This window comes from Erinaceus europaeus, chromosome 5 (genome assembly GCF_950295315.1).
Source record: "Erinaceus europaeus chromosome 5, mEriEur2.1, whole genome shotgun sequence".
Lineage (NCBI taxonomy): Eukaryota > Metazoa > Chordata > Mammalia > Eulipotyphla > Erinaceidae > Erinaceus > Erinaceus europaeus.
This window is the reverse complement of record NC_080166.1, coordinates 92,918,918-92,934,480: the sequence shown is the minus strand read 5'-3', so window position 1 is coordinate 92,934,480 and position 15,563 is coordinate 92,918,918. Positions and strand designations below refer to the sequence as shown.

Genomic DNA, 15,563 nt, shown 5'->3' with positions numbered 1-15,563 from the left:
GTGAGCACCAGCATCCAACAATTCAGGCTTTGGGAAGCAGAAAGAAAGGACTTCAGTTACTTTAATCACAGAGTTAGGTCCTTTGAAAGCTGCTGGGTAAAATGGCTTCAAGACCTCCTTATACAGGTCACCTGTGATGACAGGCTGTCACTTCTGTGACTGCCTCTATGCCTTTGCCAGAGCAGGAGCCCCTGAGGAGGCTGCTGCCTGAAGAATGGTTGTCTGGGGGGGTGGCTCGGGGCTGGCACTTCATGTAACATGTTGCCGACACAAGACTTTGTGCAGTAGCTTGATTCATGAGATCCCAGGACTACACACAACGCCCAGTTATCCACCAATGGTGGAAGGAGTCAGCGTTGTGTTTTATGAATACAGAAGGACGCTATTCACAATGAGAAAGAACCAAAGTAGGTGAATCTGACTTAGATACATCTCCGACAGAGTAGAACAAAATAAGTCAGACCTGGAAGGGAACCATATTATATAATTCGATGTATTTCAGATTTTTTTAAAAAGCAGCTTAAATAATACTCACAGAGGTTAAAAGAGTAGTGAAACCCAGGGACATTTGCAGGAAGGATGAGCGGGAAGACAGAGCACCTCAGATCTGATACATTCATGTCTTCGCTCTATGAACACCCTGAGTCCTGATTGTGTGTCAAAATATGACAAGGAGATTCTCTGAACATTCACAGATACTGATTAGTCATGTTAGTGATGAAGGCGGCAGAATGCTCAGGACTGGCAGCGGTGTCTAACATAAAATTTCATAGTAGGGGGTCGGGCAATAATGCAGCGGGTTAAGCATATGTGGTACAAATTGCAAGGACCAGTGTAAGCGTCCTGGTTTGAGCTCCGGCTCCCCACTTTCTGGGGGTCGCTTCACAGGTAGTGAAGCAGCTCTGCAGGTATCTATCTTTCTCTCCCCCTCTCTGTCTTGCCCTCCTCTCTCAATTTCCCTCTGTCTGGCAGAAATGACAACAACAATAATAACCACCACAACAGTAAATAACAAGGGCAACAAAAAAGGGGGGGAAATAGCCTCCAGGAGTAGTGGATTCACAGTACAGGCACAGAGCCCCAGTGATAACCCTGAGGACAAGAAATAAAAAAATATATATCAAAGTGTTCATGCAGTGTGGTGACACACCCACTTGAGCACAAGCATTACAGAATGCAAGGACCCAGGTTTAAGCACCTGGTCCCTACATGCACAGGGGAAGCTTCCCTAGCTCTTCCTTCCCTCTTAATTTATCTGTCTCTCTACAAAATAAAAATTTAGAATATTAAAAAGAATATATTTAAGTCTTAGGTGTGGAGACCACTTGTGCAGAAAAACTGCTGGGCTAGGGAGATGACTCAACCTGTTACCACACCAAGCTGCATGCCTGAGACTCCAGAGGTCACAGGTTCAGTTTCTGGTACAACCTTCTGCCAGAGCTAAGCAGCACTGAGGTATGTTGAAACTTTAACTTAAAGAGGAGTTTGGGGAGTTGTGGTGCATAAAAGGATTCTCTTAATTTTCTATCCCTGGATGAGTACGGGAAGTCAGCAGCAGATGGGCACTCCAACGCCCACTTGGCCCTAAAGAAATGGTCATGTGGAAAGATCCTTTAACCAGCCACTTGGCCAGCCCGGACCCAGTTCTCAGATGGGTGCGAGGCTCTGTCTGTGTTTTTCCACAGAATCAGCAGACACCTGTGTGGATCCCGGGAAAGGCTGACCCGTGCTGTGACGCCTAAAGATGACTCCCCCGCGTGCCCTGCTGATCATGATATGGTGATGACGACGGTCATGGCACAAACGCGAACCCTGTGGAGTCTGGCCCTTGCGTGGCCATTCCACCTGCCAGTGACCAATGAGTCCAAAATCCTGCCAGCCTTCCTGTCCACAAATGCCTCCATGGGACTTCCTACAGTGCCTTTCGACCCGTCCACAGGATACTTCAATACCACGAACTTTCTAAGCCAAGGGACTGTCTGCTTTCAAGCCCCTGGGGTCTTGGCAGACTCTGTCGGACCCTGCCTGATGCTTTTGAATCAGACCTGGGAGATTTCTCCAATAGCTCCGGGCACCCCTGGGAAGTCCCAATAACTTCTGCCACTGTCCCGCGGGTCTGCCCTCGTCGGGTGTGCAACTCCACCTTGCAGATTCCCGATCTTTAGCAAAAGCTCATATAACTACTCCTTTGGCAACCCCACAGAGGGTGCCCCAGTCAACCCTTGGCAAGTGTGGCTGTTCTGCACCTCGGGAGGGGGTTGCTTGGACATTTCCCCTTTATCCTTAGTGCGAGGGGCTACTTGGAAAAACTGCACCTATTCTTATACTCCCGGAGAGACGTTTAAAACTAATGATTCTCCTTCTGAATGTAATGCTTTATTGAACTTCCCCCCTACACCTGTATGTGTACAGCAACCCTTCATGTTCATTGTTCATGCTTCGGTTAATACCACTCGCCTGCCTTGTAAGTCAGGGAGATGAAACCTGACACAATGTTGGAACGGTATGGGCACAGCTGTAGTGGCCAGGGTACCCACTTATCTCCCTGTACCCACTAAGATAGAGGAAGGAGAGTTAGAGATTTTGCTCCGCCCCAGGCGAGATTTTGGCATCACAGCGGCAATTGTTGCTGCCATTGCCGTATCTGCCACCGCAGCCGCAGCTGCAGGCATTTCCCTAGGTACCAGCATACCTACTGCAGAAGCTCTAAATAATCTCACCGCATCCACAGCCGGGCCTTACAACCAATCTAGCTGTTGTTCAACACCTCAGAGCAGGTATCATGATTGTGAACCAAAGAGTAGACCTTCTCCAAGAGTTAGTTAGTTGAGCAAATAGCTGGCTGTTCATTGCGTGCGGAGCATGCCTGGAGTGTGTGTCACCAGTATGGCATGGGTCCATAACAGACTGGCAGCTAATCACTCCAGGCGATTATCCCTGATGCTCAATGGCACCTGGTCCACTGAGTTTGACACGCTGACCAAGACCATGAGACACCAAATTTTTCCATTAATACCACCAAAGTGCAGATTGCCATGGCAAAAGAGTTTGCCTCGTATGTGCTCTCGGCAGTCTCCCACCTAAAAGAATAAGCTGGAGTAGGGGTCCTCGGGACAGCACTGTGGGTCCCATCATCCTGGGCCTTTACTCTCTGTGTCGTCTCAGAGCACAGGCTCGAGTCGAACGACAAATTATGGTCCAGGCCATGTTGGCTATCCAAGGTGGAGAGACCCCTCAAATATGGCTAAGCATGCTGGACCAGTAGCCAAAGACGGGTAAGTTCCCTGGGGTTCCTATACCAACCTAAGACAGGTGGGTGGCATGCCAAGCTGCCCGGCCACTGAAGACGGGGAAGGGTACGAACAATCTGGGACAACCTAAGACAGGCATGGTCCTCTGCTCATTTTATTATATATAAACGGGGGAGCTGTTGGGAGCCATAATGACACTGCACATCACGCCCCTAAGATGGTGCCGGCCACGTGGTGGTTAAACCAATAAAGTGGTAAACAACTTTGTGGAAGTTGGACGATCCAATTTCACAGACTGCGTACTGTACACATGAACTGTTTTATGATGGGTAGAAGGCTGCATGATCTATGAATGCGGTATGCTTGCTTAATGCCCATTGGCTGACTAAGTAACAGTGAAAGGTACTTAAGGTGTCCATAAGAAGGAAATAAAGGAAATTGAGGAAGAAGACTCTGGTGTCCATGTCGTTGTTGCGGGCCGACAGCGACAAGAAAACCCATTAAACTTACGTGAATGGTGGCGTATGAGCCATTCTGTATCTGTGAGAGGAAAGGGAAGAATGATTGAATCTGGTTCCCCTCCTAAGACCTGTACCGATCTGTTTCTTCCATGGCGAACCATGAATGCTAAGGCATCAATCTCCGTAAGAAGTCGTGGAGCTCCTCCTACTGGCATATGAAGCCATTCGAGAACAACATGCTTTTGCCACAGTTGCCCCCACTATCGTGGGGGTGGAGTTAAAGATCAGAAGATTTACTGGAGAGGAGGGTGAGAACCAAACAAGGTGCATGTCCTGAAGAGCCTGGTTAACCCTTTCCAGTGCCAAGGAGGCTTCTGGGGTTAACATATGCTTTGAGGAGGGCTGTTTGTTTCCTTGTAACAAATCAAACAGCGGTTGTAGGCAGCTAGTAGGGAGATAAAGATACTGCCTAAGCCACGTTAAATTTCCAAGAAAATTTGGTAAAGAAGCAAGAGTGAGACCACAGCTTGCATCACTAAACAGAAGCACCAACAGCTCAGATATATCTGGTGCCTAGCAGAGAGGGAGAGGAGTATGCAGGCTTTCCCAAGCATCACTGCATCTTGCCTGTAAGATGTCTTCTCAGATTCTCCCTGGGATTTGTTTGGGTCTAGCATGCCTCTTTCAATTCCCAGCACTCTGGGGCGGGGGGGGGGGGGGGGGACCCTGGTTATGACAAAAAACAAATAGTGATTTGTTAAAGTCTTTTGTCTCCTGCTGCTTCTTCTCAGAAAGAAAGGAAAAGAAAATGGTTTTGATTTCTCATGTGTCTCCAATGAGAAGTGTAGTTGGACTCTCATTGTTTAGGAGTTAAACATAAAGACTCACAGAACTACTGAGATGGAATAGAGCTTTCCCAGTCCCAACAATTTAGGAGTGAGGCATCAAAACTGAGAGGTTTGGACGTTTTTTTTTTTAACCCTGGCAAATTGAACTAGCAGGAATGAACCTTGGTCTGTGACTCACTACATGTGAAAGAAAAAGGAATCTGAGGAAAAAATAAACTACAGAACAAAATTACAAAATGACTCCTTAATTATACCTGGTTACAAAAGAAAAGTCATTTGATAGTTCCAATCACCATTCTTATCACAATTCTTATCCTCTCCTGGTCTTAAGTATATAATTTTGGTAAATTCACTCAACAACAATTTTCCTTTAAAAAGATTTTTGTAGACAATCAACTTGTAAACAACAATAACTCCCACCACCACCACCATCCTCCAACAAAAACAAGAAGAAAGTAAAACTATAAATAAATAAATAAATAAATATATATATATATATATATATATATATATAGAGAGAGAGAGAGAGAGAGAGAGAGAGAGGAGGATCTGACTTTATGAGCCAAAAAAAAATATGATAAATCACTCAACTCACAAGTTTCAACTGCTATAATTATCAACTATATATCATGTTTCTTGCTTGTAAAGTCCTTTGAAATATTCAGAAAAAAAGATGCTAAGGGAACAAAGAAATTAAGATGGTCAGTAACAATAGAAAAACATTTTAAATCAATGTTCCATAAAGTATCTTTCATATTACAAGATTTTTACTTCTTTTTTTAATTATCCTTACTTAATTATTGGATAGAGACAGCCAGAAATTGAGGGGAAGAAAGAAGGAGAGAGAGAGAGAGAGAGAGAGAGAGAGGCCTACATTACTGCTTCACCACTCGTGAAGCTTTCCCCCTGCAACTGGGGACAGGGGGCTTGAACCCAGGTCCTTACGCATTGCAACATGTTCCACTCAACCAGGTGTGCCACCACTGGCCCCCAACATTTTTACTTTTTATCCGTCTCATTGCAGATACAGATAATGAACTACCAGGGACAGAAAGGACGGAATACAGCCTGAAGTGTATGAGTATGTGGACATGTGTGTCTGCGGTGGTGGAAGGGGACAAATCCTAGTCCTTACCACTATATGAATCTCTGCTTCCCATGCATTGCTTCACTCACTCTTTCTTTTTTAAATCATTGCTGGGACTTCACTGCTCTGGGATGAAACTTTCAGATAAAAAGAGAAATGCAGAGAGAAAGTTCCCCAGTGTGGTGAGGAATGGGACTTGAACATATGTCAGTCAGTTAAGTGTATGGCAAAGTAGGTGACTACTCAGTTATACTCTCAGGTGAACTATCTCACTAGTCTTTCACTCACGATTTTTAAAAATATTTATTTATTTATTTATTTCCCTTTTGTTGCCCTTGTTGTTTTATTGTTGCAATTATTACTGTTGTTTTTGATAGGACAGAGAGAAATGGAGAAAGGAGGGGAAGACTGAGAGGGGGAGAGAAAGACACCTGCAGACCTGCTTCAGCACTTGTGAAGCAACTCCCCTGCAGGTAGGGAGCTGGGGCTCGAACTGGGATCCTTGTGCTTTGCACCACCTGCGCTTAACCCGCTGTGCTACCGCCGGACTCCCTCACTCACTATTTTTTTTTCCAATACAATTCTTTAGGCTTTTATTTATTCACTTCTTTGAAGTCATTTCTTTTTTTTTTTTTTTATTTAAGAAAGGATTAATTAACATAACCATAGGGTAGGAGGGGTACAACTCCACACAATTCCCACCACCCAATCTCCATATCCCACCCCCTCCCCCGATAGCTTTCCCATTCTCCATCCCTCTGGGAGCATGGACCCAGGGTCATTGAGGGTTGCAGAAGGTAGAAGGTCTGGCTTCTGTAATTGCTTCCCCGCTGAACATGGTCATTGACTGGTCAGTCCATGCTCCCAGTCTGCCTCTCTCTTTCCCTAGTAGGGTGGGCCTCTGGAGAAGCAGAGCTCCAGGGCACATTGGTAGGGTCTTCAATCCAGGGAAGCCTGGCCGGCATCCTGATGGCATCTGGAACCTGGTGATTGAAAAGAGAGTTGACATACAAAGCCAAACAAATTGTTGAGCCATCATGGACCCAAAGCTTGGAATAGTGGAGAGGAAGTGTTAGGGGGATACTCACTGCAAACTCTAGTGTACTTCTGCTTTCAGGTATATATTTTGCACTAGTTTATGGATACGTGTGAACATAAGCTCTCTCTCACAGAAACTGGTGTATATCTAGGTTTTGGGACTTTGTTAGAAAGTGAACCACCTGAGATGAAATTAGAGTGTACTATAAAAGGAAAGGTCTAACCTGAGTAATGAAGCTGAAGGGTTGTCATTCCACACGTGAAGTCTCTGGACACAGTCTGAGGTGAAGCATGTTGAGGTGGCAATCGTTGCGTTGGTTAGGTTGTGATCGGTGGATGCAATATTTTTGATATGGATTGGGAGGGGCATACGAGAAAGTGGGCCCTATCCAAGGGTTCCAGGACTGGGAGAAGTAGGGGCTCTATAGTGGAGATGTGAGGTTCCTGCTGTCTTAGGGTTCAAAAAGACAATCGATAGTTAATGTTATCATCACATTATTTGGTAATTGGGTTAACTTTGAAAAGTCCTTTTGTTAGGGTTTGCTGTACAGTACCCAGTATCTTGTATATAGCTGTGCTATTGGATGCTTCTAATCTACTTGGTCTAGGCTTTTGAGAGAGTCCGCATATCAAATACACAGCCTATATATTAAAAAGATTCAGTTTGTGTTTTGAAAAACTTTGAGACATACAATTGATTTTCCCCCTCTCATATTAATTAACTAGTGATTTATATGTCTACATTTTTCTAGGAGTGTACATAAACACCATTCCCACCACCAAAAGACTGAGCCATCCCTCCCACTCACTCACTATTTTTAAGAAGCTCCTTAAAAAAAGAAGGAAGTAATGAAATGGAAAGGAAGTTTTTCTCAAGGTCACACTGAACCTAGACTTGAAGGTAGACCTTTTTAACTACCAAATCTGAGCTCTTGAGATAGGTTGTTTTCTTCCCTTCTTCTGTGCCTGCATCTATGCCCTGTATTGTGCTGCAAAAGGCTAGGAAGCAAAAATCTTGCTTTCCCAGGTTAATGTTCTCAATGTAAAATAGGTTCCACCACATAGATGCATTCGATTCAAGTTTGGAAAGCAGAAGAGAGTGAGAGGCTAAGTCCCCAACATTTGTTCAGATAAGCAAGCTCAGAGTTGTGAATACTGAGCACCAGTTACAGCAGCTGAAATCAATTTCTCTGTTACCTGTATAGGGAGAGTCATGGTGCTTATAGCAGTTGTGGTAAAGACAATCACCCTGACAGCTATGGTGGAAATTCTTGAACCCCAATAGAAGCAACAGCATCCCTAGTTCATTTTTTTCCCTTCATAATTTCAATAATTTCTAAGCTCTTAATCCTTGCAATCAATCATTTCTTTATTTATATATGTAAAGTGTATATATTTCCTGCCAAGTAACTGACAGATTCGAAAGGGCTTAAGGAAAGGAATTAGTTGAAAGAAAGATGCAATAAGGAATTTATTTTGAGAAGTCATTCACATGACAAGTACCTTGTGTTTCTATAATAGCATGTTTATTTTGGTTGACTTAGGATAGAGAAGCTAACCAAGTTTAAAATGGCGTAAGAATCATGTCCAATAATTGTTAAAGTCATTAAATATTGGAATATGCCAGGTGTTGGGGTGTGTGGGCAGTGCTTGCCATAGTAGTTGCCATGAAGAATCAGAGGAACCCCATGAATCAAAGTAGTAAGGTTTATTGAATAGGAAAGAACAGGTGACAATAAACTCCCAAAGGCTCTACTGGACCAGCAGCCAGACTAATAGGTCTTGTCTCTTTTGGCAGTAGTCTTTTCACTGTTGTCTGTCTTTCCACTCTTTCTAATATCATTAGCAAAGTAGAGTGAATATTACATGATAATTGTTGGCCTGTCATTGATTGCTAGCCACAAAAACATCCCTCCCTCCCTTAGCTGCTAGGGCATCTTGACATGCACCACGTTCTTTTTAAAAATTATTTATTTATTTATAAATGAGAAGGACAGGAGGAGAGAGAAAAAGAACCAGACATCACACTGGTACATGTGCTGCTGGGGATTGAGCTCAGGACCTCGTACTTGAGAGTCTGGTGCATTAGCTACTGCACCACCTCCCAGACCATGACATGCATCACTTTCAAAGCATCCAGTAGCAGGTGCTGGTCATCTCAGTATACTTCATCATCATTCAGTGTGATGCCATCTATCACATAATAATTGCTTTTTTTTCCCCCTCTTCAGCGTTATTGCTGGGACTCAGTGCCTGCACTATGAATCCACTGCTCCTAGAGGCTATTTTTCCCTTTTGTTACCCTTGTTTATCATGTTATTACTGCTGTTGTTGCCGTTGGATAGGACAGAGAGAAATCGAGGAGTGGAGGTAGAAAAAAATAGACCTGCAGACCTGCTTCACTGCCCATAAGGCAACCCCCCTGCAGGTGGAGAGCTGGGGTTTCGAACAGGGATACTTACTCTGGTCCTTGTAATTCATGCCATGTGTGCTTAATGGGCTATGCCACCTGCCAGCCCCCAATAATTGCTTTTGTCTTCTGTGAGATATTTACAAAATTTCTGCCTGGTTATATCACTTGTTTGTTAATGTTTTCAGTGCCAAAACCCAGGCACTGTCTGGCCTTAATCTGCCCCAAATATAACCTCTGCAACTGTCCATTTGCTCCATAGTCTGAAGAGATAAGTAGAAGCATTAATAAATTCACAAAACAACAATTCAGATGCTATAGGTAGAAAAATAAGGATATTGGCCAGGAAGGACTGCAAAGGAAGCAGTGCTTGAACAGGGCTTTCTGAAATGACAGTCGTCTCCCTGGCAGATATGGGGGCTGGGTAATGAGTATTCTAGTAGAGAGCTCAAAGATCTGAGACCCACAGGGAAAATAAGGCATTGGGATCAGACATGTAAATTGCTCAGTCTAACTAGAGCTTAGGGAGTTAGCAGAGAAAAACCTATACATTTTCTCACCTGTCCAAAACTGCATGTCATATACACCTCACAACACCATTTGCATTGTTTCCTGCAGATGATGTTAAAATTCTGATGGGTTATTTTACCAGGAAGTGACATGATTATTTTGAGTTTGAGGAAGAACATTTTAGCTGTAACACTGGGGACTGAAAACAAGGCTAGAGGAAAAGGACACTTGGGAAATTCGGTGAGAGAAGATGTGAGATGACAGTAACTTGATTGCAACAGCTGTAGAGTGAGACATGAAATCTGGTTACTGAGAATTCTTACTGATCCACAAAGGAGTTTAAAATAGGATATAGAGGGGGTGAAGGGTGGAGAAGGGACCATTAAGAGCTACAGGGTCAGAAGCACTTCTCTCTCTTCCTTCGTCTCCTTAGGGAGATGAAAAATTAAGACCCTGGCACATTACTTGGAAGTATTAGGTTACTTGAGGAAACATCAGTGCTATGATTTCTAATCCTGTCTCTTTCTGTCTCTCTTTCTATCTGATAAAATCACCTGAAGTAGTGAAATCTCACAGACCCTAGACACACACACACATACACACACACTCTCTCTCTCTATCTCTATCTCTCTCACACACAACATAGTAAAAGATAACATGGGTAATGTTGTCTTTAATCGTTTGATCAAAAGCATGGTAAGCAGAATAATATCCCCTCAAAGGTGGTGATGTCTAATATGTTAATATGATACCTGATGTAGCCAAAGGGACTTTCCAGATTAATTGAATGAAGGAGGATGAGATGGGGAGATTCTTCTGGATTACCTGTGTTGGTTCTATACAATTGCAAGGGTTTTAAAGAACCAAGACAAGAGGGCAAAAGTCAAAGATGTAGATCGAAACTATGGTGAAGGAAGCAGAGGTATATATGGTTTTGCACAGGTAGGAGAGAGAGATTTGAAAATTATATTCTGGGGCCAGCAAAATAGCTCACTTAGTATACTGCTTTGCCACAGGCACAGCCCAGGTTCAAGCCCAGTTCTCACTACATTGAAGGAACTTTGGTGCTATGATCTCTTTAACTCTCTCATTCTTTCTGCCTCTCTATCTCTATCGGAAAAAAAAATTAAAAGAAAATGATACATTGCTAAACTTAAAATGCAGGAGGAAAGAAAAGAATAAAGAACTAAAGAATGCAAGGAGACTCTAGGCTATAGAAAAAGATAGAAATATAAGAAATAGATTCTTACCTAGAGACTCAGGGGAATGTAGTCCTGCTGTGATTGCAAGATATAGCAAAATAGCTCACTTAGTTTCAAACCAGTCCTCAATACACTGAAGGAGCTTTGGTAGTATGCTCACTTTAACTCTCTCACTCTAAATATTTTTAAATAACATTTTATTTATTTATTATGAAAGAGAAAGTAGGATGAAAAACAGGGTGAGAGAGGAAAAGAGACAGCTGCTACCTGCTTCACCACTTGTGAAGCTCCTCCCCCAACCCCACCCCATAAAGAGGGACTGGGAACTTGAATGAGCACATGATAACTTGTGCTCTTAATCTTTACTGGTTGTGCCACCACACAGCCCCTGGTTCTAAATCTTAAACCTGCTGAAAGAAACTGAAAACGAACAAATTTGTGCAAAAAATATGGGTATAGACAACAAAAGGTTAAAAAATATTATGGAAGCCATACTAAAATCAATATAAGTGAACAATACAATAAAATTGAATAAATAATAATAAATTGGTGATATCACAAGAAATCTTTTAAAAAAAGGTAGATAATTTTACCAAGAAATACAAATTAATGAGCTCAATAAATCAGGGATAGTACTTGAATTCTGCCAGTTTCTATTCCCAGTACCACACATTGCTGGAGTGATACTTTGGCTTTTCTCTCTAAAAAAAGAAAGAAAGAAAGAAAGAAAGAAAGAAATAAATAAATAAAGAAAGAAAGAAAGAAAAAAAGAGAAAAAAGAAAAAAAAAAGAGAGAAATGAATATACTTAAATGAAAATTAAAAAATATATAAGTATTCTTTTTTTCCACAGGATCTGGGGAACAGGCATTGCCATGAACTCTAGGTAAGGATATTATTTCAGAAAACTTTCTGGAAAGCACTCTTGCAATTATTAATGAAAAGGCAACTGTATTGACCCTTTAGCTTTGTAATTTCAGTTCTAAGATTTTATTCTAAAGAAATGTAGGTCCAACTGAATAAAGATATACATTTAAGAGTGTTCATAAAAACATTGTATAGAAGAAATGGAAATAGACTAAAAGTGAGTATAATTAGGAGACAGTTTGAAAGATCTTTCTTTCTTTCTTTCTTTCTTTTTTTACCTGAGTACTTCTCAGCTCTGGCTTATGGTGGTGTCGGGGATTGAACCTGGGGCTTGACGGAGCCTCAGGCTTGAGAGTCTTTTTGCATAACCATTATGCTATCTACCCCCACCTTGAAAGATATTTCTTAAATTCACATAATAAACAGCAAAGGTGGCTTTTAAAAGATGGAGATAGATAAAAGCAAGTATTTATAATAAATGAATAAATGACCAAAGCCAGTTGCAGGGTATGCACATTTTGATTCAATATAAAAGAGTATTTTCCTCATCCATCTGTAAGTTATATTCGTATTGTTTGTATTAGTATATAGGAAAAAAATCTATCTGTACTCATTAGAAAACATTCAACAGAGGAAAGTACGTGATTATAGGTTATAGGAGATAATGGAAACTAAAAATGTAATGAAATAGAAACTAGAAAAGAAGTGACCAATCTTGATTATGCTTTATTTCTTTTAATATGTATTATTTATTTATTTTTAATATTTATTTACTTATTCCCATATGTTGCCCTTGTTGTTTTATTGTTGTAGTTGCTATTGTTGTCATCGTTGTTGGATAGGACAGAGAGAAATGGAGGGGGGGGGAAGAAAAAGAAGGGGGAGAGAAAGATAGACCAACTCCCGCAGATCTGCTTCACTGCCTGTGATGTGACTCCCTTGCAGGTGGGGAGCTGGGGGCTTGAGCCAGGATCCTTGAGCCTATCCTTGTGATTTACGCCACATGCGCTTAACGTACTGCACTACCACCGACTCCCTATTTATTTATTTATTTATTTATTTATTTATTTATTTATTAGAGGCAGAAATTGAGTTGAAAGGGGTAAATGTGGATATAGAAAGAGACATACCTGCATCACTGCTTTACCACTGGTGAAGTTTTCTCCTAAAGGTGAGTACCCTGAACATGGTGACGTGTGCTCAACTGAATTTGCCACCACCCAGCCCCTTTATTTCTTTATCATTTGATTATTAGCTCTTTACAGTATGTGTTCTATTTTGGAGTAAACACATATATAAATACCTCAAAAGCTGTTCAAATGTATTTTCAATAGATACTTAATAAATATTTTTTATTAGCGGTTTTATATTGATTTACAAAATTATGAGATAACAGGGGTATAATTCCACACCATCATATCTGTGTGGGAATCTTAAGAATTCCCGAACTATGGCCCCTGATATGAAGTAGCCTAGTATTGACCAAAAAGGCAAGTGAGCCATTCTCTTGCCCATATCCAGTTTTTGTAGTTCTTTCTTTATCTGAAGAGCTTAGACTTTCTCCTAGTTGTTAAGGTATTAAGTGTTATTTGTTGTATCCAAACCAGTATTAGGTTTATGGGGTCTGGCCTCAAGTTAGGGAGGAAATATACCTAGAATAATAACTCATGTGTCTTTAATTGAGCATGGTGGAGAACATTCTCTTGGTAATATATAACCAATTTGATTTTATCTAGAAGAAAGAGCAGATTTTAATTTTATCAGAATAGACAAAAAAAAACCTACTTAGTAAATAAATAAGTAATGAAAACTATAGGGATAAATTCTGGTAAAGTGCTTCATAAATCTCTCATTGAAACCAACAATCATTTATTCTATGCTACACAAAGAAAGAATTCTTCAAATATCTCTAGCCATTTCTTTTCTTCATCTTGCAATTCCAGAAGCTACCCTCTGTTTTCTAACATCAATTTAGAATCTTCATACAACACAAACTATAAACATAACCTATTAGAGAAATCAAACACAATGTTTCATGTTGTTAAAAGAAATAATTTCAAGAAGAAATTTCAGAGAAAACTATCTGGATTAAAGGTTATAAGCTATTTGAAATGAGTGGCAGCAATTAAATAAAGTAAGATTGTAAAAGGCATTTAAAAACCTCTTATTTTAAATATCACATAGAAATATTTAAGAATATATTATATCAGTAGTTTAGAAAAAATAGTTTAGCCATTAACTATAGTGTGCATGTAGGTCTTCATCACTTTTTTTTTCAGAGAATGTTTTCAGAGGTAGAAGGGCATCAGAACTTTTATCTATTCCTTTAAAGATATAGGAATATAGGAATTGGGTTTCAGGATTAACAGGAAAGGGTTGTAAAACCATAAGATCCCCGGCTATCTGAAATCAGGATGGTTTTTCTGTATATTTTTCATTGTACCAGGTCTTAAGCTCTGTTTTTTTGTCTCGAAGGCAAAGGCAAGCAGGTAAAAGTGTGTGTGTGTGTGTGTGTGTGTGTGTGTGTGTGTGTGTGTGTGTGTGTGAGAGAGAGAGAGAGAGAGAGAGAGAGAGAGAGAGAGAGAGGGAGCTGTTGTTCTTTCTTTGTAAATTGAGTTTTAACATAGCCACCACATTTTGCAAAACAGGTCCTTTAAATAGGAAGGGAGAAGTTATTACCTTTTGCCTAACCCAATTCATCAGTCAGGTTTTTGTCCCTTTGTGGCCATGGTTTCATCTGCAAGGATCTGTTTTTAATTTTTAGGACACTGAAGCTGAGTAACTGAAGATGACCACCCCCAACCCCAGGTCATTTTAGTTGTCTCATTCTAACATTTGAACTTCCATTGAAACTAAGGACAGTTATTTAAATTGAGGAACTATCACAATGTTATACAAACCTTACCACTTCCTCTTACTTCTAACTACAAATGCACACACCAAAAGCATTGGAGCTGGAAGAATTCAGGGATGGTTGCAACCTCTTCACTTCATAAGTAAGAAAACAGTGGTTTTAGGAGATGAAAAGGTATATTTAATGTTGCATGATAAGTTACTAACAAAGTCAGTCCTAGACCTTCCAGCATTAAATTCTTCCCCATGTACTGCAGATAAAAGGAGCTCTAATGAGTTTTAGTTAACAAGCTAAATTAAGAAGACACTGCTGTGGAGAAACTTTATGAAAAAAAAGAAAAAAAAAAAAAGTTTTCACTGTTTCTTGGGAGGTGTTTAGGATTCATGTTCCCCTTTGCAAAAAGCCCTCCTTCGACAGCAAGAATAGCATTCAAGTTTTGCCAACCTTCATTTCCAGAATCAGTGTAGTAAATAAGAGGAAAGCTCTGAGCTTAATTGGCACTTCTTTTATAAGAGAGAATGAAAGGGTCACATAAATGTCAAAACATTTTCCAGTGATCTGGCCAGTGTACCTTTCCTTCAGGCAATTTCCAAAATGTTTAGTATGGCATTTGCATTGTGAAAAATCTTGCAGGGAATTAGAAACCTCACCAGGTCAAATTTTCATTCTCTGCAATAATGGAAATAGAAAATTCCCTTGGGGGATTTGCAAGTAGTTTTTAAAAATATTTTTATTTATTTTTATTATTATATTTATTTATTTATTGGATAGAGACAGAAAGAAAAGGAGAGAGAAGGGAGAGATAGAAAAGATGAGAGACAGAGGAACACTTTACTACTTGCAAAGCTTTCCACCTGCAGGTGGGGACCAGGGACTCAAACCCAAGTCCTTGTGCATGGTAACATGTGCTCAATAAAGTGCACCACTACTTGGCCACTTGCAAATATGTTTGATTTTGTTTCTTTTAATTATTTTTTATCCTAAACTTGGTATCTAAGCTACTTCATTTATTATACATTTACAATGTAGAAATCAC

At 40.6% G+C, this 15,563-nt stretch overlaps 1 long non-coding RNA gene across 1 annotated transcript in view; it reads left to right on the top strand.

The window, feature by feature from the left end:
• LOC132538715 (uncharacterized) overlaps window positions 1-15,563 on the top strand; it is a 496,566-nt gene that overhangs the window by 441,435 nt on the left and 39,568 nt on the right. The window lies entirely within an intron of this gene.